The sequence below is a fragment of the Oryctolagus cuniculus genome, chromosome 10 (assembly GCF_964237555.1).
Source record: "Oryctolagus cuniculus chromosome 10, mOryCun1.1, whole genome shotgun sequence".
NCBI lineage: Eukaryota > Metazoa > Chordata > Mammalia > Lagomorpha > Leporidae > Oryctolagus > Oryctolagus cuniculus.
The window spans coordinates 99,851,598-99,877,080 of record NC_091441.1 but is presented as its reverse complement, the minus strand read 5'-3'; the positions used below and the strand labels follow the sequence as shown (position 1 = coordinate 99,877,080).

The 25,483-nt window shown below is 44.9% G+C and overlaps 1 protein-coding gene across 3 annotated transcripts in view; it reads right to left on the bottom strand.

Annotated features, from left to right (window-relative positions):
• The window catches only part of RHOA (ras homolog family member A), a 57,697-nt gene that overhangs the window by 13,074 nt on the left and 19,140 nt on the right, over window positions 1-25,483 (bottom strand). Inside the window, exon 3 of one of the 3 annotated variants that reach the window (XM_070050832.1) lies at window positions 18,057-18,174. The exons of the other annotated variants lie outside the window; for them this stretch is intronic. The gene's annotated coding sequence lies outside the window, so the exon portion shown is untranslated. The remainder of the gene's footprint in view (window positions 1-18,056; window positions 18,175-25,483) is intronic. 3 annotated transcript variants of the gene reach the window in all.

The following is a 25,483-nucleotide window of genomic DNA, read 5'->3' as shown; positions in this document are numbered from 1 at the left end:
CAAGTCCTTGGGCCATCACTTGCTGCCTCCTAGACACATTAGTAGGAAGCTGGATCAGAAGCAGAGTAGCTGGGATTTGAGTCAGGTACTCCACTGTGTAATATGGACATTCCAAGTGGTGGCTTAACCCACTGAGCCACAATGTCTGCTGTCCCTCAACTTTATTACTATGCCCTTGCAAGGAATAATCTGAAAATGAAATTAAGAAACAATTTCAGACAGGTGTTTGGCCTAGTGGTTAAAGTACCCCATGTCCATATCAGAGTGGCTGTATTTGATACATGGCTCTGGTTCCTGGCTCTGGGAGGTAGAGGTCACGGGTTCAAGTAACTGGGTTCTGCCACTCGTGGGAGAGACCTGGATAGAGCTCCTGGCCCCCAGCTTCAGGCCCAGCAGGGGTCTTTGTGAATATCTGGTGAATAAACCAGCAGGTAAGCACTCTATGAATCTCTCTATGCCTCCCAAAAAAGTTTCATTTATAATAGTATCAAAGAGAATACTTAGTTATAAAAACAAAAGTATATAACACTCAAACCCCTATCAAAATATCAGCTGACTTCTTTGTAGAAATCAACAAGCTGCCTAGAAAATTCTATGTAAATTCAATAAATGTAGGACAAAAACAATTTTGAAAAAGTACAAAGTTTTTAGAACTCACACTTTCTGATCTCAAAACTTCTACAAAACAATAGTAATTAAGATGTTGTGGTAATAGCAAAAGGAAAGACACACGTACCAACAAAATACAACCAAGAATCCAGAAGTAAGCCTTTACCATTTATGGTCATTTTCAAAAAAAAAAAAAAAATAGTGCTGGGAGGGCATTTGGCGCAGCAGTTGAAGATACTTGCATCTTACACCACAGTGTCAGAGTTTGAGTCCTGTTCCAGTGTTGATTTCAGCTTCCTCTTAATTATTACCCTGGGAAAAGCAGGTGATGACTCAAGTACTTGGGTCCATGATATCCATGTGACCTGGACTGTGTTCCTGGGTCCTGGGCATTTGGGTGGTAAACCTCCAGATGGGAGGTCTCTATTTGCCTACCAGTCTCTCTCTCTCTGCCTTTCAAATATACATGTACTTGATAAAACTGACAAAACAAACCAGTGAAGAAAATAATACTAGGTAGGCATTTGGCCTAACAGTTAAGATGTTGGTTGTCTGCACTCCTTAGTGCCTGGGGTTCAACTCCCAGTTATGACTCCTGATTTCAGCTTCTTGCTAAGGCAGACCCTGGGAGTCAGGAAGTAGAATCAAGTATTAAATTCCTGCCACCCACATGGGAAACTTGTGCTTAATATAATTCTTTAAACAACAGAAACATGCAACCCAAATTGTATTGTATTGGTGCTAGCTAGTGTGGTATAGCAGGTTAAGCAGCCACATGCTACACCAGCATCCGGTATCTGAGCACTATTCAAATCCCAGCTGCTTTGCTTCAGATCCAGCTCCTTGGTGATGTGCCTAGGAAGGCAGCAGACAATGGTGCTTGGGCTTGGGACCAGGTCCGTGCGACCCATGTGGGAGACCCAGATGGAGTTCCAGACCACTGGTTTAACCCTGGCCCAATCTCAGCCCCTGCGCATATATGGGGAGTGGGCCAGTAGGATGGAAGATCTTTCTCTGCCTTTCAAATAAATAAATCTTAGAGGCTGTAACTGTGCTACAGAAAGTCAAGCTGCCGCCTGAAATACTGGCATACCATGACTACTGATTTGTGTCCCAGTTGCTCCACTTCTGATCCAGCTCCCTGCTAATGTGCCTGGGAAAGCAGCCACCTACGTACTGAGCCACCTACGTACAAGACTCAGATGGAATTTCAAGCTCCCGGCTTTGGCTTGGCCCTGCCAGGGCCACTGTGGCTATTTGGTGAGTGAAACATCCCTCTCATTGTCTCTCCTGCTCTCTAACTCTGACTTTCAAATAAATAAATCTTTTATTATTATTATTTATTTATTTTTTGACAGGCAGAGTGGACAGTGAGAGAGAGAGAGAGAGAAAGGTCTTCCTTTTCTGTTGGTTCACCCTCCAATGGCGCTGCAGCTGGTGCGCTACGGCCGGCGCACCGTGCTGATCCAAAGGCAGGAGCCAGGTGCTTCTCCTGGTCTCCTAGGCGGGTGCAGGGCCCAAGCACTTGGGCCATCCTCCACTGCACTCCCGGGCCACAGCAGAGAGCTGGCCTGGAAGAGGAGCAACCAGGACAGAATCCATCGCCCCGACCGGGACTAGAACCTGGTGTGCCAGCACCGCAGGCGGAGGATTAGCCTATTGAGCTATGGCGGTGCCGGCCCAAATAAATAACTCTTAAAACACTGTATTGTACTGAGCCCAGCTGACTAACTACACTCTACTGCTCACTCCCTCAGTTTCGGCTTTGGATTCCCAATGGATGTGGGAGACACCTGAAGGTCTAGCATTTTCATTTTGTCTTTCAATCAGACTGCAAATCATCCCAGGGCAAACATCGTATCTTAAATTCTTTTGTAGAACCTGTAAAATATAGCACTTTAGGCCGGTGCCGTGGCTCATTAGGCTAATCCTCCGCCTGTGGTGGCAGCACCCCAGGTTCTAGTCCCGGTTGGGACAGCGGATTCTGTCCTGGTTGCTCCTTTTCCAGTCCAGTTCTCTGCTGTGGCCCGGGAAAGCAGTGGAGGATGGCCCAAGCGCTTGGGCCCTACACCCACATGGCAGACCAGGAGGAACCACCTGGCTCCTGGCTTCGGATCGGTGCAGTGCACTGGCTGTGGCGGCCACTTGGGGGGTTAACCAACGGAAGGAAGAAGGAAGACCTTTCTCTCTGTCTCTCTAACTCTGCCTGTCCCCCCCCTCCAAAAAAAACCCCATAAAACAAAAAACAAGTACCTTAGTGGGCATGTAGTAAGTACTAAGTAAATTTAAAGCTGATGGGGGATGTATGGGGGGGGACCACAAAAACCAGGGTAGGGCATTTGGCTTAGGGCTTAAGATGCTGCATCTTATAGTACAGTCTCTGGATTTGATATCTGCCTTCAGTTCCTGACTCTAGTTCCCTACTAAAGTGTACCATGGGAGACAGTAGTGAGGACCCAAGTAACTGCGTTCTTGTCATCCAGCTGGAAGACCTAGATTGAGTTCCAGGCTCCCCATTTTTGGCCCAGGCCTGTTCTGATCATTTGGTAAGTTAACAAATGGGAACAATCTCTCTCTTTCTGCCTCTCAAATAAATAAAGTTTAAAAAATGAGAAAATAGAGATAGATTCGCTCATTTTGGTTCTCTGAAATAATATAAGGCACAGACACTGATGGGTTTACTGCTTTTAAAAAATCCTTTTGCTATATTCAATCTGTTAACATCATGACAGGATCGATAAACTCTTTTCTGCTTTTTTCATACTCTCAAATTCATGTCAAGATTGGGTGTATTGGGGTGAGTAGGCACTGTGGTACATTGTGTGAAGTCGACACTTGAAGGCCACATTTCATGCTAGAGTGTGCTTTGAGTCCCAGCCCCTCCACTTACAATCCAGCTACCTGCTAATGCACCCCAGAAGGCAGCAGATGATGGCTCAAATATTCGGCCCCTGCCACCCACGTAGGAGATCTGCATGCAGTTCTGGGGTCCTGGTTTTGGCCTAACCCAGCCCTGGCTGTTGTAGCCACCTGGCGAGTGAACCTGTCATTCTGCCTTTAAAGCAGAAAAAAAAATTAAGGAGGGAAGAGAGGAGAAACTGGACAAAAACAGATCCTTATAAACATTAAAAAGATTCAATATATAACTATGCACCCTATAATAACATTTTGGGAGCTGGCACTGCGGCATAACAGGTAAAGCCGCCACTTGCAGTGCCAGCATCCCATATGGGCACCGGTTTGGGTCTCGGCTGCTCCACTTCCAATCCAGCTCTCTGCTATGGCCTGGAAAAACAGTAGAAGATGGCCCAAGTCCTTGGGCCCCTGCACCCACGTGGGAGACCTCGAAGAAGCTCCTCTGGCTCCCGGCTTTGGACTGGCGCAGCTCCTGCTGTTGCGGTCAATTGGGGAGTGAAACATCAGATGGAAGACTCTCTCTCCTCTCTGTGTAACTCTTTGAAGTAAATAAGTAAATCTTAAAAAACCTTCTTTCCTTTTAATGGCTGAATAATATTTATCCATTCATCTGCTGATGGGACACGGTAAGTGTTTTTATTTTTTCCTACCTAGTTATTCTAATACTGCAAACAGTTCTTGTTTGAGGCTCTGCTTTGGGTGGATTCTTGGGGACTTTTTGGTTAATTTTACACTTTGCTTTTTTAAGGCACTGCTAATGTTACCCACTGTGGACCGTAGTCAAAATGTTTCCTATGCCCTTGTTTCTACAACTTTTTTGAAGGTAACAGGGAAAATGCCAGAAAAATTTAATGCCGTTACAAACTTTCTACTACATTTAACATACTTAATCCTTGTGAGAGTCTCATGAGACATGTCTTTTTTTTTTTTTTTTTTTAAATTTGAAAGGCAGAGTTATAGAGAGGCACAGAGATCTTCCATCCACTGGTTCACTCCTCAGATGGCCACAACGGCTGGAACTGTGCTGATACGAAGCCAAGAGCTTCTTCTAGGTCTCCCATGCAGCTATAGGGACCCAAGGAGTTGGGCCATATTCCACAGCTTTCCCAGGCCATAGCACAGAGCTGGATTGGAAGTGGAGTAGCCGGGACTCAAACCGGTGTCCATATGGGATGCTGGTACTGCAGGTGGTGGCTTTACCCACTATGCCACAGCACTGGCCCTGAGACAAGTCTTAATATTCTCATTTTACAGACAAGGAAACTGAACTACCTGAAAGCCTAATTTGTGCAAGGTTATACAGCTAGATAGTAAAAAGCAGAACTGGTCAATGAGCTAAACAATCTGTTACCGAGTCCATATTACTCAATATTCCAATGTCTTGTCCTCTTCTGTCTTCCCCTAATATCAAGAGAATCAAACCAATAGCTGTGGCGTAGTTTTCTCCTTTGCATTTCCAGGCAAGCCTTGCTGACACTGTGAAATAATTACTGTAAGAGCGTGACTGACCAGTTTCAATTATTTCTCAAGCTGAGTTTTTAATATATTTGATCAAAATATATTTTATATACAATATGATTACATGGGTTTAAAAAAAAAGTTAGGATGGGCATTGTGGTGCAGTGGGTTAAGCTGCTATCTGCAATTCCGGCATCCCACAGAGTGCCAGTCTGAGTCCACTTCTGATTCAGCTTCTTGTTAATGTGCCCAGGAAGGCAGTGGACAAGGACCCAAATGTTTGGGCCCTTGTCACCCACAAGGGAGACCAGGAAGGAATTCCTGGCTCCTGGCTTCAGCTTAGCCCAGCCCTGCCTGTTGTGGTCATTTAGCGAGTGAACTAGTGGATGGAAGTTCTCCCCCATCAACCTCCCTCCCTCAATTTCTCAAATAAACAAATTAACCTGTTTAATCAGCTTCCTAGCTTCTGTGTTGTCTCTGCATACATTCCTTTCAGAACATCACATATATGTAACAGAGGAGGAAAGAATGCAAACGTCAAGTGTGTCTGAGTTGCTGTGAGTCAGTGATTTCCTCACATCTGTGTGACCATGATGTTGACTCTCACTCGCCTGGACAGGTCCTGAAAGCCTGTTCCATCTGAAGTCTGTTTACCTTTATTGGGGAACAGATGATGTCAAGCAAGGGCTACAGCTTTCTGGGCTTCAGGAAATTATACTGTAGAAAGAATTAATAGGGGCCAGCACTGACAAAGTGGGTAAAGTCCATAAGGGTGCTGGTTCAAGTCCTAGCAGCTCCACTTCTGATCCAGCTCACTACTAATCCATCTGGGAAAGCAGTAGAAGATGGCCCAAGTGCTTGGGTCCCTGCATCCACATGAGAGACCTAGAAGAAGGTCCAGGTTCCTGGCTTTGGATTGGCCCAGCTCTGGCTGTTGTGGCCAATAAGTGGATGGAAGACTTCTCTGTCTCTCCATTTTTCAAATAAACAAATAAATCTTTTAAAAAAGAAAGAACAATAAAGTAGTGGCCAACTCTCTTCACACTTCTTTGTTTCCCAAGTGTAACTGACTCCATTTGCACTCCTGCCCGCCTTGTTTACAGCACGGCACTTCAGCAGGTAAACCACAATCATATTAACGTGCAGTTCCTTCCGTATCACACAGCAGCCTCAGGTGATTTCCTCACGTCTGTGTGACCATGACGTTGACTCACACTCGCCTGGACAGGTTCCTGAAAGCCTCTGGAACTTTAATGAAGTTAGCTTAGAGTTTAGTAATGAATTGGAAATTTGAATAACTGCTCATTTGATGAAAAGCAAATATCCCAAGGCACAAATAATTATTTTAAAATTTTTTTGATTTTATTTGAAAGGCAGACAAACAGAGAGAGATGTTCCATCTATTAGCTCATTCCCCAAATGCCTGCAACACATGGGGCTGGGCCAGGCTGAAGCCAAGAGCCCAAATCTCCATCCAGAGATCCCATGTGACTAGTAAAGAGTAAAGACCCAAGTACTTAACCCATCAGTTACTAAGCAGGAAGCAGATATGGACGCTGAAGAGCCAGGACTATAACCAAACACTCTGCTATGAGATGTGGGTATCTCAAGTGGCAATTTAACTGTTGGATCAAATGCCCATCCCTGGCACTAATGATTAACTTAAATGTACCATATTTCTATTAGTTTACTCAACAGTTTTAAATTAACAAAATAATCCTTTTAAAGTCAAATATCTAGCCATACAAGGAACATTAATGAACAGAAATGAAGTACTGACACATTCTAACATCAATGAATCTTAAAAATACTATATACTAAATAAAAGAAGCCAGTCATTCCATATAGATAAAATATCCAGAGTAGGTTAGAGGCTGCCTGACTGACAGTAATGGGGAAAGGGGCCTCTCTGCACAAAACTCAAAAATAATAATCTGTACATTAAGTTAGGCGCTGTTCAATTGCTTGCCAAGAAGAGCCTACTAGGGGGGCGATGCTGTGGTATGGTATGTTAAATTGCTGCTTGCAATGCTGGCAATCCCACATCAGAGTGCTGGTTCAGATCCCAACTACTTTGCTTCTGATCCAGGTTCCTAATATGCCTGGGAAACCAGTGGAAGATGGCCCAAGCGCTTGGGCCTCTGCCACCAAGTGGAAGACAGCGACGGAATTAAACTGGCTCCTGGCTTTGGCTTGACCCAAAGGTGGCTTTTGCAGTCATTTGAGAAGTAAACCAGCAGATGAATGATCTCTTTTCATTGTTTTGCATTCAAATAATAAAAAAAACCCTTGAATAAAAAAAACCACAAAAAAGGCAAAAGGGGTAAAAAAAAGAGCCTACTAGTTTTACTTGGCCTTATTCCTCAGATGCCCTAGCTTATCCTAGAAAGATTTATTCTAGAATAAGCTTTGTGTGGCAGGATCTATTTCCAGCCACACGTCCTTAATGGACTTCCTTTGCTGAAAAAGGTCATGATACTTCTTACTATGTCTCAGGAGCTTTGATCTATCTCAGAATTCCATCAGAATGAATAAAAGTTACAGAAAAAGAGAAGTGACCTCAAACTACTAAAAATGATTAGCAGGCCCAAGTTTGTACACTGATTTAGAAGACAGGGAAAACCAGTTTAATAAAACAGGAGCCTTTCACCTCCTCTTTGTTAGCAGATGCCTGTCCATCTAGTGTCTGCAGGCAATCAGCTCATATCAGATTTAACCTTGCCCTTACCTGAAATAGTTTGTTGTTGTTTTTGTCGTTGTTATTTTAAATATTTATTTATTTGAAAGGTAGAGTTACAAAGAAAGGGAGGGAAAGAAGGAGAGGAGAGAGGCAGAGGGTGAGGAAGAGATGGAGCGAGAACTTTCATCTGCTGGTTTACTCCCCAGTGGCCACAACAGCTGGGACTGTGTCAGCTGAAGACAGAAGCCAGGACCTCCATCTGGGTTTCCCACATGGGTGGCAGGGGTCCAAGTACTTGGGTCATCTTCCACTGCTTTCTCAGGGACATTAGCAGGGAGCTGGATGGAAAGTGGAGCAGCTGTGATGTGAAATAGCACCCATTTGCAATGCAGCATTGCAGGTGGCAGCTTAACCTGCTGTACCACAGAGCTAGCCCTGATACTAGTCAGGCCAGTGAATGCAATTAAGAAAATAACAGATGTAACAAAAGTTGGGGCAGGCATTTTTCCTAGAGGCTGACATAAACTGAGATGGAAGCACCCCACATCAGAGCATCTGGTTCAAATCTGGGCTCTTCTACCACTTCTGATCCAGCTTCCTGCTAATGCACACCCTGGAAGGCAGTAGATGATGAATGGCTCAAGTACTTCAATCCCTTCTATCTACATGGAAGACATAAGAGTTCCTGGTTTCTGGCATAGCCCTGCTTATTTGTAGGTATTTGAGAAGTTAACCAGTGCATAGAGGGACCATTCTTTCAAATAAAAATGAAAGTAAAATATTATGTTATACTGGAGAAATCATGGTTTAATCCTCTGCTCAGGATTCTAAGGAAATTTTCTTTCTTCTTTTCTTTTCTCTTTCTTTCTTTCTTTTTTTTTTTTTTTTTTTCTGAGAGACAGAGAGCTTTCATCTGCTGGTTCACTCTCCAAACACTTGCAATGGCCAGACCTGGAGCCAGGAACAGGAAAAAAATCCACATCTTACATTTAAGTGGCAAGAACCCAATTACTCGAGCCATCACCATTGCCCCCCAGGGTCTGCACTGGCTGGAAGCTCAAATCAGGAGTTGAAAGACAGGAATTATTTGTCTACAACCATTAATAATTATGCAACTGTCTACAAAGTTGGCTTTACTAAGCAATTAAGCTAAAAATTTAATTAAGAAGGATGCTCAGACAGAAAATCCCATTCAAGAATCAATGCTTGGGACTGGTGCTGTGGCGTAGCAGGTAAAGCTGCCACCTGCAGTGCTGGCATCCCATATGGGCACCAGTTCAAGTCCCGGCTACTCAACTTCTGATCCAGCTCTCTGCTGTGGCCTGGGAAAGTAGAAGATGGCTCAAATCTTTGGGCTCTTGCACCTGCAAGGGAGACCCAGAAGAAGCTCCAGGCTCCTGGCTTCGGATCTGTCCACCTCTGGCCATTGCAGCCATCTGGGGAGTGATGCCTCTCCCTCTCTGTAACGCTGCCTTTCAAATAAATAAATCTTTAAAAAGAAAGGAAAGAATCAGTGTTCAGAAATTTAGGCTTATATCACAAAGAAATCCACAAGCTGATACCTTCTGGGTTTCAAGAACTCCCCTCTAGGTGCTGGCATTGAAGTACAGCAGGTTAAGCCACTGCCTGTAAGGTCAGCATCCCATATGGGTGCCAATTCACGTCCCAAATGCTCCAGTCTGATTGAGCTCCCTGTTAATACAACTGGGAAAGCATCATCAGAAGAGGGCCCAAGTGCTTGGACCTTACCACCCACTTGGGAGACCCAGATGAAGCTCCTGTCTTTGGCCTGGTCCAGTCCTGGCTATTGTGGCCATCTGGGGAATGAAGCAGTGGATGAAGATTTTCTGTCTTGCCTTCTCTCTATATAACTCTGCCTTTTAGTAAATAAATAAATATACAAATCTTTAAAAACAAAGAACTGCCCTCAAGAATCAATGTTTTGGGGCCAGCCCTGTGGCGTAGCAGGTAAAGCTGCTACCTGCAGTGCCGGCATCCCATATGGGCACCAGTTCCAAGTCCCAGCTACTCAACTTCTGATCCAGCTCTCTGCTATGGCCTAGGAAAGCAGTAGAGGATGGCCCAAAGTACTTGGGCCCCTGCACCCATGTGGGGGGACCCGGAGGAAGCTCCTGGCTTCAGATTGGCACCCATTTGGGGAATAAACCAGCAGATGGAAGACCTCTCTCTCTCTCTACCTCACCTTCTCTCTATGTAACTCTTTCAAATACATAAATAAATCTTTTTTTTTTTAATTATCAACATTTCCCCATTTCTCAAAAAATTAAAAGTCATTCTAAGGCTATTTACCTGTCAAAAACGACAGGAAATCACTTCTTGCACAATTGTAAAACTTTTATTATTCATATTTATTTTTGTATTTATTTGAAAGACAGAGACAAAGACAGAAAGAGATTTCCCATCTGCTGGTTCACTCTCCAAAGCACCAGACCAGATAAGGCTTAGCCTGGCCAAAGCTAGGAGCTAGACTCTCAGCCTGGGTATTCCATTTGGTTGGCAGGGACCCAAGTCCTTCAGCCATCACCTGTTGTCTTGCCATGGTGCACACTGCTGTTAATTACAGCTAATGGGCACCCTGTGAGGCAGCAGATGATGGCTCAGGTGCCTGGGCCCCTGTGTGGAGTTCTGGGTGCCTAGCTTCAGCCGGGTCCAACTCTTGACTGTTGTGGGCATTTGGGGTGTAAACCAGTGAACAGAAGATTTCTCTGTCACTCTATCTTTATCAAGTAGATAAAAAATTAATTAATTAAGAAAAATCCCGTTGAGATATCCACATCCAACACTGGGGTTCGAGTTCCAGCTCTGCTTCCAAGTTTAGCTTCCTGCTTATATGCACCCTAGGAAGCAGTAGTGATGGCCCCAATACCTGAGTTCCTGCCACTCACAGGAGAGATCCAGATGAGTTCCTGGCTCCCAGCTCCGTCCTGGCCCAGCCCTGGTTGTTACAGGCACCAGCATTACAGAAAGCCTATTAGATAGGGCTACTCTAAATTCTTCCATGGCTATTTGACATAAACAGGATTCTAATTCAGTGTTCTGCTTCTATCCATGATACAAAGATCTGTCAAAAAATATATATCTATAATGTCATGTTAAGAGATTTTTCTAGGGGCCAGCATCATGGTGTGGCAGGTTAAGCCCCAGCCTGGGATACTGGCATCCCATATGAGCAGTGGTTCAAGCCCTGGCTTCTCCACTTCTATCTAGCTCCCTGTTAATGTGCCTGGGAAAGTAGTAGAAGACAGTCCGAGTGCTTGGGCTCCTGCCACCAACACAGGAGACCCTGGATGGAGTCCTAGTCTCCCGGCTCAGGCCACTATAGTAATCTGGGGAGTGAACTAGAGGATGAAAGACCTCTACCTCTGCCTTTCAAATAAATTTTAAAAACTTTAAAAAAAGGAGGGCCGGCGCCGCGGCTCACTAGGCTAATCCTCCGCCTAGCGGCGCCGGCACACCGGGTTCTAGTCCCGGTCGGGGCGCCGGATTCTGTCCCGGTTGCCCCTCTTCCAGGCCAGCCCTCTGCTGTGGCCAGGGAGTGCAGTGGAGGATGGCCCAGGTGCTTGGGCCCTGCACCCCATGGGAGACCAGGAAAAGCACCTGGCTCCTGGCTCCTGCCATCGGATCAGCGCAGTGCGCCGGCCGCAGCGCGCCGACCGCGGCGGCCATTGGAGGGTGAACCAACGGCAAAGGAAGACCTTTCTCTCTGTCTCTCTCTCTCACTGTCCACTCTGCCTGTCAAAAAAAAAAAAAAAAAAAAAAAAAAAAAAAAAAAAAAACTTTAAAAAAAGGAAAAATTTTTAAACAAAAGGTTCACCAAAAACATCAAATACGACAACGGGGGCTGGGCTGGGCCAAAGCTGGGAACTCGAAAAAGACCTTCCACATAGGTGGCAGGTACCCACTCACTTGAACCTTCACGGCTGCCTCCAGGGTTCTGTATCAGTGGGGAGCTGGAGTCAAGATCTGGACCTGGACTCAGAACTGAGCCCATGTATTCAGATAGGATGTGGGCATCTAAACTGGTGTCCTAACCACTAGGATAAATGTCCACCCAGGTCTATTTTTTTTTAAAGATTAATTTATTTATTTTGAAATTCAGAGTCACAGAAAGACAGAGAGAGAAGACAGAGATTTTTCATTTGCCGGTTCACTCCCCAAATGACAGCCATGGCTGGGAATGGGCCAGGCCGAAGACAGGAGCCAGAGGCTTCACATGTGTCTCCTAAGTTGGTGCTGTGGTCCCAAGGACTTGGGCCATTCTCCGCTGTTTTCCCAGGTGCACTAGCAGGAAGCTGGATGGAAGTGAGCAGCCAGGGCTTAAACTGGCACTACCAGGGGTGGCTCAACCTGTTAAGCCACAACGCTGGCCCCCACCCAGGTCTTTCAAAGATAAATTCTAGTAAGCATTTCCATCCATCCTTCATACTTCCTCTCCAGTTAGTCACTCTTCACCCATGACTGTAGCATACAAATTATCTCCTTCACCAGACCTTGTGGCCTTAGCTCAATTCTTATCTCCTTTACAGAATCACAAACCACTGGTCTTCTATGGGCCGAAGACACTCTTAGGAATAAGAAGAGTAATTAATTCTTACAGAGGGCTTCAGAGAAGGTGACATGACTTGGATCTGGAGGACAAGTCCCTGGAAAAAGATGAAAAGAGTGGTGGCTCACCAGCAGCCGCTTCTGCTAAGTGTGGCCTGGGCCTTCTGCCCGGGATGAGGCCACAGTCTCAGTCTTTCTGACAAAAGCTCTGAGATGGAGCCTTGTCCTCTTTCACAGGTATTTTGGATGTGTCTAAAAACTCTCTCAGGGCTGTGGCACTGTGGAACAGTGGTTATGCTGCCGCCTGCGGCACTGACATATCATATAGGCGTCAGTTCAAGTCCTGGCTGCTCCACTTCTGATGCAGCTCCCTGCTAATGCATCTGGGAAAGCAGTGGAAGATGGCCCAAATACATGGAAGACCCAGATGAAGCTCTTGGTTCCTGGCTTTGGCATGGTCCAGCCTTGGCTGCTGCAGCCATTTGGATGTGAACTGGCAGATGGAAGATGCTCTCCCTCTAATTCTGCTTTTCAAATAAATAGATCTTAAAAAAGAAAGAATGGTGGCAAGAATATTTTCCAAGGTGAGGAAATGATCAAATAAGTCTAAGAATTTAGAGAGGAACTAGAAAAATGAGGCTGGAAAGATGGGTGATGGTTACATTGAATTCTACTCTAAGGAAGGGAGAGCAACTGAACTGGCATGATTTTATCTGTTATTACAAAAGGGACCTGGGCAGCTACATAAAAGGTGACTGGGAAGTGAACTGGACAAGATAAGAAGACCACAGTGAGGGTATAAGAGTGCCCAGGCAGAGGAAGAAGCATAACAGAACAGAATGGGCACAACCTATGGAGGGTTAGCACCAAGGCTAACTGTTAATCCAGGTAAAAATACCATACCATTCAGGTGCATGAAACGGGGTTGGTGCGTGTGTGATCTAGCCACAGAGACTGTTAGCAACAGGAAAGAAGTGGTTATGAAGAAGCCAGAGATGTTTGTAGAGACTAGTCGCAGAAGATCTGATAAGGTCTAGACTGTAAGATTAGCAAGAAGTACATAGAATGACCAATCAGGTGACTTCCAGCAACAGAATATCCTTTCTTCTAGCTGCAGGGAGGGGTAGTTTGCAGTGGACTGAGGAGATGTGCACACTGAGATAGCGGGATATAAAATGCTCTTTTTAAGTTAGGAAAGGCGAAGTAGGCTAAGGCTCTGCGTGCGGCGCGTTCAAGTCCCGGCTGCTCCACTTCCAATCCAGCTCCCTGCTATTGGCATGAGAAAGTGAAGAAGCTCCTGGCACCTAGCTTTCTGATCAGCCTGCCTCTGCCATTGTGGCCATTCGGGGAGTGAATCAGCAGATAGAGGATCTCTCTCTCTGAATTTCCCTCTCTGTTTTTAACTCTATCTTTCAAATAAATAAATAAATTTTCAAAAAAAGAAAGCTGCAAAAGGGGGGAGAATACATATTACAACATAGATAAACCTTGAAAACCTAATTTAAGTGAAAGGTCACAAAAACCAAAATATTATAATTCCATTTATATGAAATGTTTGGGATAGGCAAATCTAGAGAGGTGGAAAATATATTAGTGACTATATAAGCTGAGGGTGGTGATGAGATTTACATATGACAGCTCTACAGCACAGAGCTTCTTTTTGGGGTGATAAAAGCATTCGAAAACAAATATTCAATGCCTATCTTTTCCTTTACTGGTCACACGACTGTCACTTCATAAAGATCCAATTTTCCAGTACCCATTACAAGTAAGTGGGGTTGTTAAACCCCGGCCAATGGGCTGAATGCTGAAGTTGATGGTGCAGGGGACAGCTTTGTGTCCAGCAGGTTAAACTGCCACCTGCATCCCACGAGTGCAGGTTCAAGTCCCCATTATTCCAATTCTGATCCAGCTCTCTGTTAATGTGCCTGGGAAAACGGCAAAAGGATGGTCTACCTGCTTGGGCCCCTGCCACCCATCTGGGAGACCTGGATGGAGTTCCAGACTCCTGGGTTCAGCCTGGCCCAGTATTGGAGGCTGCAGCCATTTGGGGCAGTGAACCACCAGGTGGAAGATCTCTCTAACTCTGCCTTTCAAATAAACAAATGAATCTTTAAAAGCAGCAGCAGCAACAGCAGCAGAGGCAGCTGATGATGATGGAGAAGAGGGAAGAATTGCCAGAACAGTATTTTGTAGTAAGAGGGATATGCAATTTAGCACCCAAGTGCCAGGGCCAACCCTGGATAGGATTATGGACTCCCAAACGACTGGTCCACAATACAAGAGAAGGTAGGACAGTCAGCCAAATGTAGGTTTTATGAGTAGACAGAGGGGCAAACTTCCAGTTGTTTCCATTGTTTCAAATATGATCAGCTGATAGTGAGACTGGGAAGGGGAATAAGGTTGGATGGAAGTGGTGCTATAATGTCCTAAAAACAGAATAAACTAAGGAATCTTAGAATTCTGGACAGTGCTAAGGGCCACCTTTGAGGTTAGAGGTGCTGAATTAAAAATGAGCGCAGTGCATTATTTCCCCTTCTCTTACCATACTGTTACAGGTTCGGAATTAAGAGTTCAGAATCAAGAGTTAGATTTAATCAGATAAGATAAAAGGGGAAAAAGAGTTGAGAATATATATGGGGGTAACTGTAATGATAAACTGAATGTGAGGGGCACTGAAAAGTTAGTACAACCAATGATTTCAAGACCCATTGGGGCTGAAGAATTTCAGGATATGAGTAGTAAAAGGATTTAGCCAAGAAAAAAAAAAGCATTTTTATTATTGTAGGGAATAACTTCTTTGCAGTGCAACTGGCAACAATGAACAAAATAAAAACCACAAACACCACTGGAAGTAGTAATTACATTTACAAGAATTCATCCTACAAACGCAGTTACACATGGATGCAAATATTAGTATGCCAGAACACTCACTTTACAAATACTTATAATAGTATAATACTTATAGTATACTTACATACTTAAGTATAAAACAGTATAATTAAAATAGTATGCAATTGTACAATACTTATAAACAAACCACATGCTCCTTTTGAAGAATAAATATCTTATAATACACCCATACAATGGTTAATTATGTAACCAAAAAAATTTTTTAATGATCTGAGACAGGATTATTAATGCAAAGAGTGTAGTGAAGTGCTAAGCATGTCACCCACTGTTAGACCATTGTATAACAGTGGGATGACATGCAGCAGGGCTTGGCAGAGGTACACAGAATTTACTGAAGAACGATGAACACTGGTACACAGACGCACTGAAAGAATACACAAGAACTCTCACTATAATTTTCTCCAGTGTCCATGTATCATCTTGCACTGTCTAAATTTATGAAATGAAACTATTACGTTTTCAATACAGATAACAAAATTGAAAATATAGGGGCCAGCGCTGTGGCACAGTAAGTTAACCCTCTGCCTGCGGCGCTAGCATCCCATATGGGCACCGGTTCTAGTCCCAGTTGCTCCACTTCCAATCCAGTTCTCTGCTATGGCCTGGGAGAGCTGTAGAAGACGGCCCAAGTCCTTGGGCCTCTGCACCTGCATGGGAGAACCGGAAAAAGCCCCTGGTTCCTGGTTTCAGATCGGCACAGTTCCAGCCATTGCAGCCATTTTTGGAGAGTGAACCAACAGAAGGAAGACCCCTCTCTCTGTCTCTCCCTCTCACTGTCTATAACTCCACCTCTCAAATAAAATCTTTAAACACATATATTATCTGTGTTCAAACCAAGGGTGATTCCCACTACTTATAACACTCCCTTCTACCTCCTTGAAGGTCAAGAGTGGCATCCTTCCCAACAAAGGCCTTCCTGGCTACTGCTGCACAAGATTTTTTTCATTCCTGAATTCCTAGAGTATTTGGTCTATTCAGTCCTGTTTCTTAAATGACTATGTTAGCTTGAATTATTTCACTCTCTGTTCTGTTAGAGAAGGCATTAAGGCTCTGGAGCCAGGCACTCCGGTTTCAAAGCTGCTGTATTACTTTGGGCAATTTTCTTAATCCCTCTGTGCCTCTCTACTTCCCCATCTGTCCCAATAGGGAAAAGAATGCTCTCTTCCCTCATATAATGGTAAATATTAAATGAAAGCATTTGGATACAAAATTCGTAGCATCAAAGAACTAATGTTTAAGTGGTGGATACTATCATCTATAAGCTCTAGTATAACAGACCCTATCTTCATTTTTCTATGCCCTGCCTAGCAGATCAAAAATAGCAGTGAACATGAGACCAGTGTTACAGCATAGCAGGGTAAGGGGTTCATGTGGTGGCTGCTTTATTTCCAATTCAGCCTCCTGCTAATGGGCCTGGCAAAGTAATAGAAGGCGGCCCAAGTGCTTGGGCCCCTGCTAACAACATGGGAGACCCAGAAGCAGCTCCTGGGTTCCTGGCTTCAGGTTGGCCCAGACCTACTCACTGTAGCCATTTGGAAAGTGAACCAGCAAATGGAAGATCAATCAATTTCTCTGTCTCTGGCTCTCTCTAGCTCGATCTTTCAAATAAATAAGTAAATCTTAAAAAAAAAAAAAAAAACACTGAATAGAAGCCTACATTCAGTGAATTAAGGGCAGCATACTTAGTCTTCCTAAGCCAATGGATAAAATGTGCTGGCATTTAAGAGTTAATTGTCTAAATTTTTGGAAGGAAACTTTCAAAAGCTCAACTTACTAAGAATAGGCACTAGTTTTCAAATTACTTCCTTTAAGTTACTTCCCTTCTTCTCTGAAATGGCCTTTGGTTTCATTATTCAAACAGGAAGTTACTTCTCTCCAAACAAGAACTGCAAGTATGGAACCACCTAAGCATAAAACTCCGCAGTCCCTACATTCATATATGAATATGAAAGAAAAACATGGGGGCCAGCGAGTAAAGCTGCTGCCTGCAGTGCTGGCATCCCTATGGGCACTGGTTTGAGCCCCAGCAGCTCCATTTCCGATCCAGTTCTCTGCTATGGCCTGGGATACCACTGGAAGATGGTCCAACTCCTTGGGCCCCTGCACCCACATGGGGGACCTGGAAGAAGCTCCTGGCTCCTGGCTCTGGATGGGCTCAGCTCGAGCCGTTGCGGCCATTTGGGGAGTGACCCAGTGGATGGAAGATCTCTCTCTCTCTCTGCCTCTGCCTCTAATAAATAAATAAATACATCTTGGAAAAAAAAAAAAGAAAAGAAAAAACATGGGAGGAGGGGCAACACTGAATATCTTATCACCATGAAAAAAGACCTTGAGAATAGTGTCTTTGAAATATTCTAGAGAGCAATTTTCTGCCAGAATGAAGGGATTATGAAGGATTGAAAAGAATGTTATTAATGATTAAAGCATTACAGATTGCAAATAATTTTTTCCTATAAATTGGAACAGATTCAAGATTACCTGAGTATAATAGTGTTTTTTGTGTAATTAAGGTTTTCCCAGTTTAACAATCATATTTTTCCTGTAGTATTTCTTTCTTATATTCTAGTAGAAGAGAAGAGTCAGGGCCAGCATTGTGGCATAGCGAGTTAAGCCACTGCCTGTGATGCCAGCCTCCCATATGGGTGCCAGTTCTTGTCCCAGCTGCTCGACTTCTGATCCTCTCCCTGCTAATGCACCTGGGAAAAGCAGCGGAAGACTGTCCAAATGTTTGGGGCCCTGCCACCCACAAGGGAGACCCAGAAGCAGCTCCTGGCTTTGGCCTGGCCAAGCCCAAGCCGTTGAGGCCATTTGGGGAGTGAACCAGCAAATGGAAATTCTCTATCCTCCTCCCCGCTCTGTGTAATTCTTTCAAATAAATAAATTCAGGGGGCCTAGAACTGTCACCGTATCTTACCTTGTAATAATCAGGATTATTTACTGTAGTTCCTGGTGGGAGGTGTAATCATATGCAAACTCTTATCGAATCCACAGATTCTGGAAGGGCTCAGCAGACACATATGCTCGCTTGCTCTCTTTTGTGAAAGGAAGAGAAAGGGAGGGAGGGAGAGGGAGAGGGGGAGAAAGAGACAGACAAAGATCTAGACAACTAGTTCCCTCCTCAAATGTCCACAACAGCCAGAACTGGGCCAGGCCAAAGCCAGGAACCAGGAACTCAATCTAAATCTCCCATGTGGATGGCAGAAACCCAACCACTTGCTGCTCCCCAGGGTGAACATTACCGGGAAGCTAAAACAGAAATGGAACTGGGATTCAAACTCAGGCAAGGTGATGTGAGATGCAGGTGTCCCAAGCTGCATTTTTTTTTTTAAAGATTTATTTATTTATTTGAGAAGCAAAGTTACAGAGAAGTCAGAGGCAAAGAGAAAGACTGATCTTGCGGGGCTGCTGCTGTGGCAAACTTGGTTAATCCTCCGCCTGTGGCACCGGCATCCCGTATGGGCATCACATATGGTCCCGGTTGCTCCTCTTCCAGTCCAGCTCTCTGCTGTTGCCCGGGAGGGCAGTGGAAGATGGCCCAAGTGCTTGGGACCCTGCACCCGCATGAGAGACCAGGAAGAAGCACCTGGCTCCTGGCTTTGGATCAGCACAGCGCCAGCCTTAGCGGCCATTTGGGGAGTGAACCAACGGAAGGAAGACTTTTCTCTATCTATAACTCCGTCAAAAAAAAAAAAAAAAAAAAAAAAAAGATTGACCTTGTATTCACTGGTTCACTCCCTAAATGGCCACAATGGCCAGAACTAGGCTGATCCGAAGCCAGGAGCTTCTTTGCGGTCTCCCACACGGGTGCAGGGGCCCAAGCACTTGGGCCATCTTCCATGGCTTTCCTAGGCTGTTAAAGGGAGCTAAATGAGAAGTGGAGCCGCTGGGAACTGGGAGCTATATGGGATGCACTGCAGGCGGAAGCTTAGCCCACTATGTCTCAGCACCGCGCTGCCCTCCTCCCCTAGCTTCATCTTAACCTCTATGCCGAACGAGAACCCCCAGCTGACATGTGCTAAGAGATCTCCAGGTGGTTCTGCTCCACCTCAGTCAATCACCAAAACACAAATATCACACACTTGGATTTCAAAATCGAATCCCACTCTGAACATATGTCTTTTGAGTACACAGCATCTATTCAATAAAATCAGAAATACTCATTACATAGGCAAGTCCCATGTAGATAACCCAAAGTAAAGGGCTCTACTAGAATTTAATTTTAGTTAAAAGTTGCAACAGAGTAAAAAGTCAGTTCAGAGCTACACTATATGAGAGGGAATCTTAGCCATCATGTGCTTTGGCCCTTCTACTACTGTTCCCTATTCTATCAGGTAAAGGTAACAACCTTCAACAGGATTGGTATAGAGATTAAATCAAATACTGCAAAGAAAGAGATTAGAGTGGTAAGTATTCAGTGAACATTTGTCATTATTCAGATCCTTTTTTTAAAAAGTCTTATTTCTTTATTTGAAAGGCAGAGTGACAGAGGACAGGCAGCAAACGAGAATGCTAGGTCATGCTCAAGCCAGGAGCCAGGAACTCCATCCAGGTCTCCCAGAAAGGTGGCAGGGAACCAATTACCTGAGCCATCCTCCACTGCCTTCCAGGAGCATCAGCAGAAAGCTAGACTGGAAGCATAACGTAGCTGGGACTCAAACCAGGCACTCCAATGTGGGATGTGGGCAACCCATGTGGTAGCTTAACCCAGCACACAATGCCTGCCCCTATTTAGGTTTTATTGTGGACAGAGGGCAACACTCTCCTTCAAATTGTCTAGAATTTGAAAGCTTTTTACCACACTGCCTGAACTGAAAAGAATGGTGTTTTCCAAAAACAAAATTTTTAGCAGTCTAGACAATAATTATTTATCCAAATTCTTTTTTTTTATTATTTTTTATTTATTTATTTTTTGACAGGCAGAGTGGACAGTGAGAGAGAGAGAGACAGAGAGAAAGGTCTTCTTTTTACCATTGGTTCACCCTCCAATGGCTGCCGCGGCCGGCACAATGCGGCCGGCGCACCGCGCTGATCCGAAGGCAGGAGCCAGGTGCTTCTCCTGGTCTCCCATGGGGTGCAGGGCCCAAGCACTTGGGCCATCCTCCACTGCACTCCCTGGCCACAGCAGAGAGCTGGACTGGAAGAGGAACAACCGGGACAGAATCCGGCGCCCCGACCGGGACTAGAACCTGGTGTGCCGGCGCTGCAAGGCGGAGGATTAGCTTAGTGAGCCGCGGCGCCAGCCTATCCAAATTCTTACCCTGTTCTTTCCTATAAAAAATATTTAGCTAAGTGTTTGGCGCAGTGTTTTAAATCTTCACTTCGGAAGTTTGTATTCCATATTTGAGCTTCTCGGTTGCTCAAGTCCCAACTGCACTTCCAATTCCAGCTTCCTGCTAATGCACAGCCTATGAGCAGCAACTGGTGGCTCAAACACTAGGATCCCTGCTACCCATGTGAGAAGCCCAGATTGAGTTCTGGGCTCCTAGCTTCAGCCTGGCCTAGCCCTGGCCATTGGGACCATGTGATGAGTGAACCAGTGGATGCTTTTCAAATAAAAAAAAAATCATGAGGTGGGGCGGGGTGGGTGGCACTGTGGCATAGCGGATAAAGAGCTGCCTGTGATGCTGGCATCCCATACAGGTGCAGATTCATGTCACAGATGTTCCACCTCTGATCCAGTTCCCAGCTAATATGCCTGAGAAAGCAACGGAAGAAGGCTCCTGACTCTACCTTCCTGTTGTTGTCTCCCGGAGACAGTGGTGATCATTCAAGCAATTGGGTTCTTGTCTCATGTAGGAAACCTGCACTGAGTTATTCGCTCCTGGCTTCAACGCAGCCAAGTCCTGATCATTGCTGGCATTTGAAGAGTGAACCAAGAGATGGAAGCAAATGCTCTCTCAAATAAATAAATAATTTAAAAAGTTAGTTTATCTGGGGTTGGCACTGTGGCATAGTAGGCTAAGCCTCTGCCTGCAGTGCTGACATACCATATGGGTACCGGTTCATGTTCCGACTACTCTCTTCCAATCCAGCTCTCGGCTTATGGCCTGGGAAAGCAGTGGACAATGGTCCAAGTGCCTGGGCTCCTGCACCAGCATGGGATATCCAGAAGGAGCGCCCAGCTCCTGGCTTCAAAGCAGCCAGATGGGCTCAGCTCTGGCTGTTGCAGCCATTTGGAGAGTAAACCAGCAGACAGAAGACCTGTCTGTCTCTAACTTTGCATCTTAAAGAAATAAATAAAAATCTTTTAAAAATTAGTTTATCTTCCACTGCCCACAATTCTTCATCTAAAAGCCTTGGGGTCAGAGTACAGCAGAATTTGGCCTAGCACTTTTTGTGTGTGTGTGTGTGTGTGTGTGTGTGTGTGTGACAGGCACAGTGGACAGTGAGAGAGAGAGACAGAGAGAAACGTCTTCCTTTTCCGTTGGTTCACCCTCCAATGGCCGGCGCACCGCACTGATCCGATGGCAGGAGCCAGGTACTTATCCTGGTCTCCCATGGGGTACAGGGCCCAAGCACTTGGGCCATCCTCCACTGCACTCCCTGGCCACAGCAGAGAGCTGGCCTGGAAGAGGGGCAACCGGGAAAGAATCTGGCACCCCGACCAGAACTAGAACCCGGTGTGCCAGCGCCGCAAGGCGGAGGATTAGCCTAGTGAGCCGCGGTGCCAGCGGCCTAGCACTTTTAAGATGCTGCTTAGGATGTCTATATTCTATATGGAGTACCTGGATTCAATGCCTGCCTAAACTCCAGATTCCAGTTTCCTGCTAATACAGACTGTGGGGGGCATCAGGTATGAATTCAGTACTTTGGTCCCTGCAACCCACATTTCTGAGCTCATGGTTTCAGCGTGACCCAGCTGCAGCTGTTGTGGGCATCTGAGAGTGAACCAGTGGAAGGGAGCTTTTCTCATCTGTTAAAAAGCCTAGGGGTTAGGTTTTTTTTTTTTTTTAAAGATTTACTATTTATTTTTACTTGAAAGAGTTAGAGTGAAAGACTGAGAAAGAGAGAGTGCTCTTCCATCCACTGGTTCACTCCCTAGATGGCCACAATGGCCAGGGCTGGACCAGGCCAAAGCCAGGAGCTTCACCTGGTCGCCCACATGGGTGACAGTGGCCAAATACTTGGGCCACGTTCTGCTGCTTTTCCCAGGCCATTAGCAGACAGCTGGAAAGTGAAGTGAAGCAGCCGGGACACAAACAGGCACCCCTATGGGATGCCAGTGGCACAGGCTACCCACCGCACCACAACAGCCTCTCAAATGTTTCTAAACAGAATTTTTTAGACTTTAGAAAGGTAATATGGTGAAAATGTCAAATATTATAAAAACACATCTAGTGAGTTAATAGTTCTTCAGTAAAACAAAGTAATATTCACACTAAGTTGGATAAAGACTTGGAACAAGGATCACAACACAGAGAGTTAATCCGTCACCTGCAACGCTGGCATCCCATATGTTCTGGTTCAAGTCTCAGCTGCCCTACTTCAATCCAACTGCCTAATGCGCCTGAGAAAACAGTGGATGATGGTCTCAGTGCCCGGGCCCCTGCCACCCACCTAGGAGATGCAGATGGAGTTTCAAGCTCCTTGCTTTGACCTGATCCAGCCTCAACTGTCACAGCCATTTGGGGACTGAACCAGAAGATGGAAGATCTCCTTTATCTGTGGTTTTCCCTTCTAACTCTGCCTTTCAAATAAATCTTTAAAACAAACAAACAAACAAACAAAACTAAACAAGTCCGTATCAGTTAAAGTTCACTCCTCAAATGCCCATTTTCCATTCAAATGAGTGTGGGGTTTTCAGTTATGAACATCTTTTAACATTGCCAATGTGTTTAAAACACACATACACAATCATATCCCTCTCTATACTTTTTAAGATTTGCTTATTTCTATGGACAGAATGAGAGAGAAAGGAACAAAGGAGGGGGAGGCAAGAGAGCAAGAGAGCAAGCAAGCAAGCAAGCTTCCATTCAATGGTTCACATCCCAAATGACTGCACGGAAACACCAGTGCCCTCATGTCATGACAACCATGTTGTTAGAGAAGCAGACTGAAGGGTTAACACTGTAGCACAGTGGGGTAAAGAGCTGCTTGCCATGTTGGCATCCCATATCAGAGTGCTGGTTCCAGACCCAGCTGCTCCACTTCCAATGCAGCTTCCTGCTAATGTGTGCCTGGGAAGGCAGCAGATGAAGACCCAAGTGCCTGGTTTCCTGCAGTCCACGTTGAAGACCAGGATAGAGTTCCCGGCTCCTGGCTCCAGCCTCGCTATTGTGGCCATTTGGGGAGTGCACCAGCAGATGGAAGATCGATCTCTCTCTCTAACTCGGCCTTTCAAATAAGTAAATCTTCAAAAAGAGAGACAGAAAAATAGACTGAACCTCAAGTGATATTTCTCATAGTAAATTAAAAGAAAGTAGGTTCTAGACAGGTATGTTGGGGATTGGATGTGCTCCACAGGTAGGTTAAAAGCAGGATGGACAAAAATTTGAACTCCACAATCTAAATTAGCTGAATAATTCTAATAACTTGTTTAAGTCTATACATTTTGTAACACTTTTCTTAAACTCACAGCAAATATGCCTCTTGGTATTTAACTTATTTTTGGCATAGGAGAAGCCATCATCGATGTCTGAAGTAGTGCTACTAGGTTATAATGAATGCACTGTAAAGACACTTATTAGCCAAATGTTCCTTATAAACAGGCAGAATACAGCTCTCCTACCAAGAAACAAAAGTAGAAATAGTTTAACTGAATAGCTACTTCTTATGCTGGATCAAGATCTACCAATATTTTGGAAAGACAATGAATACATTTTCACACAGATAAAATAATCATGGCTTTAAAAATGACTAATTCAGCATACTTATGATAATTATAATTTTAGATCATAATTCTTCAAAGGACTAATTATGCAAAAGAAACAGTATTGACTATAGCAAGCTTTCTACCATTTTTCAAATACTCAAGGTATAAAATCTATAGCACCACTTTGTCAATTACTAATTTTAACCTTTTTTAAAGATTTATTGATTTGAAAGAGTTAGAGAGAGAGAGAACGAGAGACACTGGTTCACTCCTCAAATGGCTACAATGGCCAGGGCTGAGCCAGGCACTTCATTTGGGTCTTCCACGTGGACATAGGAGCCCAAGCACTTGGGTCATCTTCCACTGCTTTCCCAGGCACATTAATAGGGATCTGGATCGAAATGAAGCAACTGGGACTCAAACCAGCACTCATATGTGATGTCAGCAGTGCAGACAACGACTTAACCCTCCAAACTATAGCGCCAGCTCCTAATTTTCCCTTTTTAATGTATCCTCTAAAAATCTAAAATGCTAGATAATCACTTCTTGGCCTTTTGGCTAAGAGTAAGTGTAAAATGCTAGATACTTGGGGCCGGTGCTGTGGTACAGTGGGTTAAAGCCTCAGCCTGAAAGAAAAGGTTGAAAGTAAAAGAATGGGCTGGCACCATGGCTCAACAGGCGAATCCTCTGCCTGCGGCGCCAGCACACCGGCTTCTAGTCCCGGTCAGGGCACCGGATTCTGTCCCGGTTGCCCCTCTTCCAGGCCAGCTCTCTGCTGTGGCCCGGGAGGGCAGTGGAGGATGGCCCAAGTCCTTAGGCCCTGCACCTGCATGGGAGACCAGGAGAAGCACCTGGCTCCTGGCTTCGGATCAGCGCAGTGCACCAGCTGCAGCACGCTGGAGCAGCGGCCATTTGAAGGTGAGCCAACAGAAAAAGGAAGACCTTTCTCTCTGTCTCTCTCTCTCACTGTCCACTCTGCCTGTCAAAAAAAAAAAATAAAATAAAATAAAGAAAGTAAAAGGATGGAAGATGTATCATGGAAACATTAAAGGAGAGCAACGGGGGCTGGTGATGTGGCACATCAGGTAAAGACACTGCCTGCAGTGCTGGCATCCCATAAGGGTGCTGGTTCGAGTCCTGGTTGCTCCACTTCCGATCCAGCTCCCTGCTTAGGTACCTGGAAAAGCAGCGAAGATGCCCATGTGCTTGGGCCCCTGCACAAACGCCCGAGACTCAAAAGAAGCTCCAAGCTTCAGATGGGCCCAGCTCCAGCCATTATGGCCATCTGCGGAATGAATCAGCAGATGGAAGACCTTTCTCTGACGCTACCTCTCTGTAACTTTCAAATAAATAAAATAAATCTTTAAAAAAATGTTAGATATTTGGACAAACAGAAGATGCATGCTCCATAAAAAATCAAGATGACAAAACCATTAAAAAAATAAATAACAGCAAACAGAGGAAACAGATGAGAAATCACTGAATTCATAAAAGCTAACCATATTCACATTCATATTCCTTAATTATAT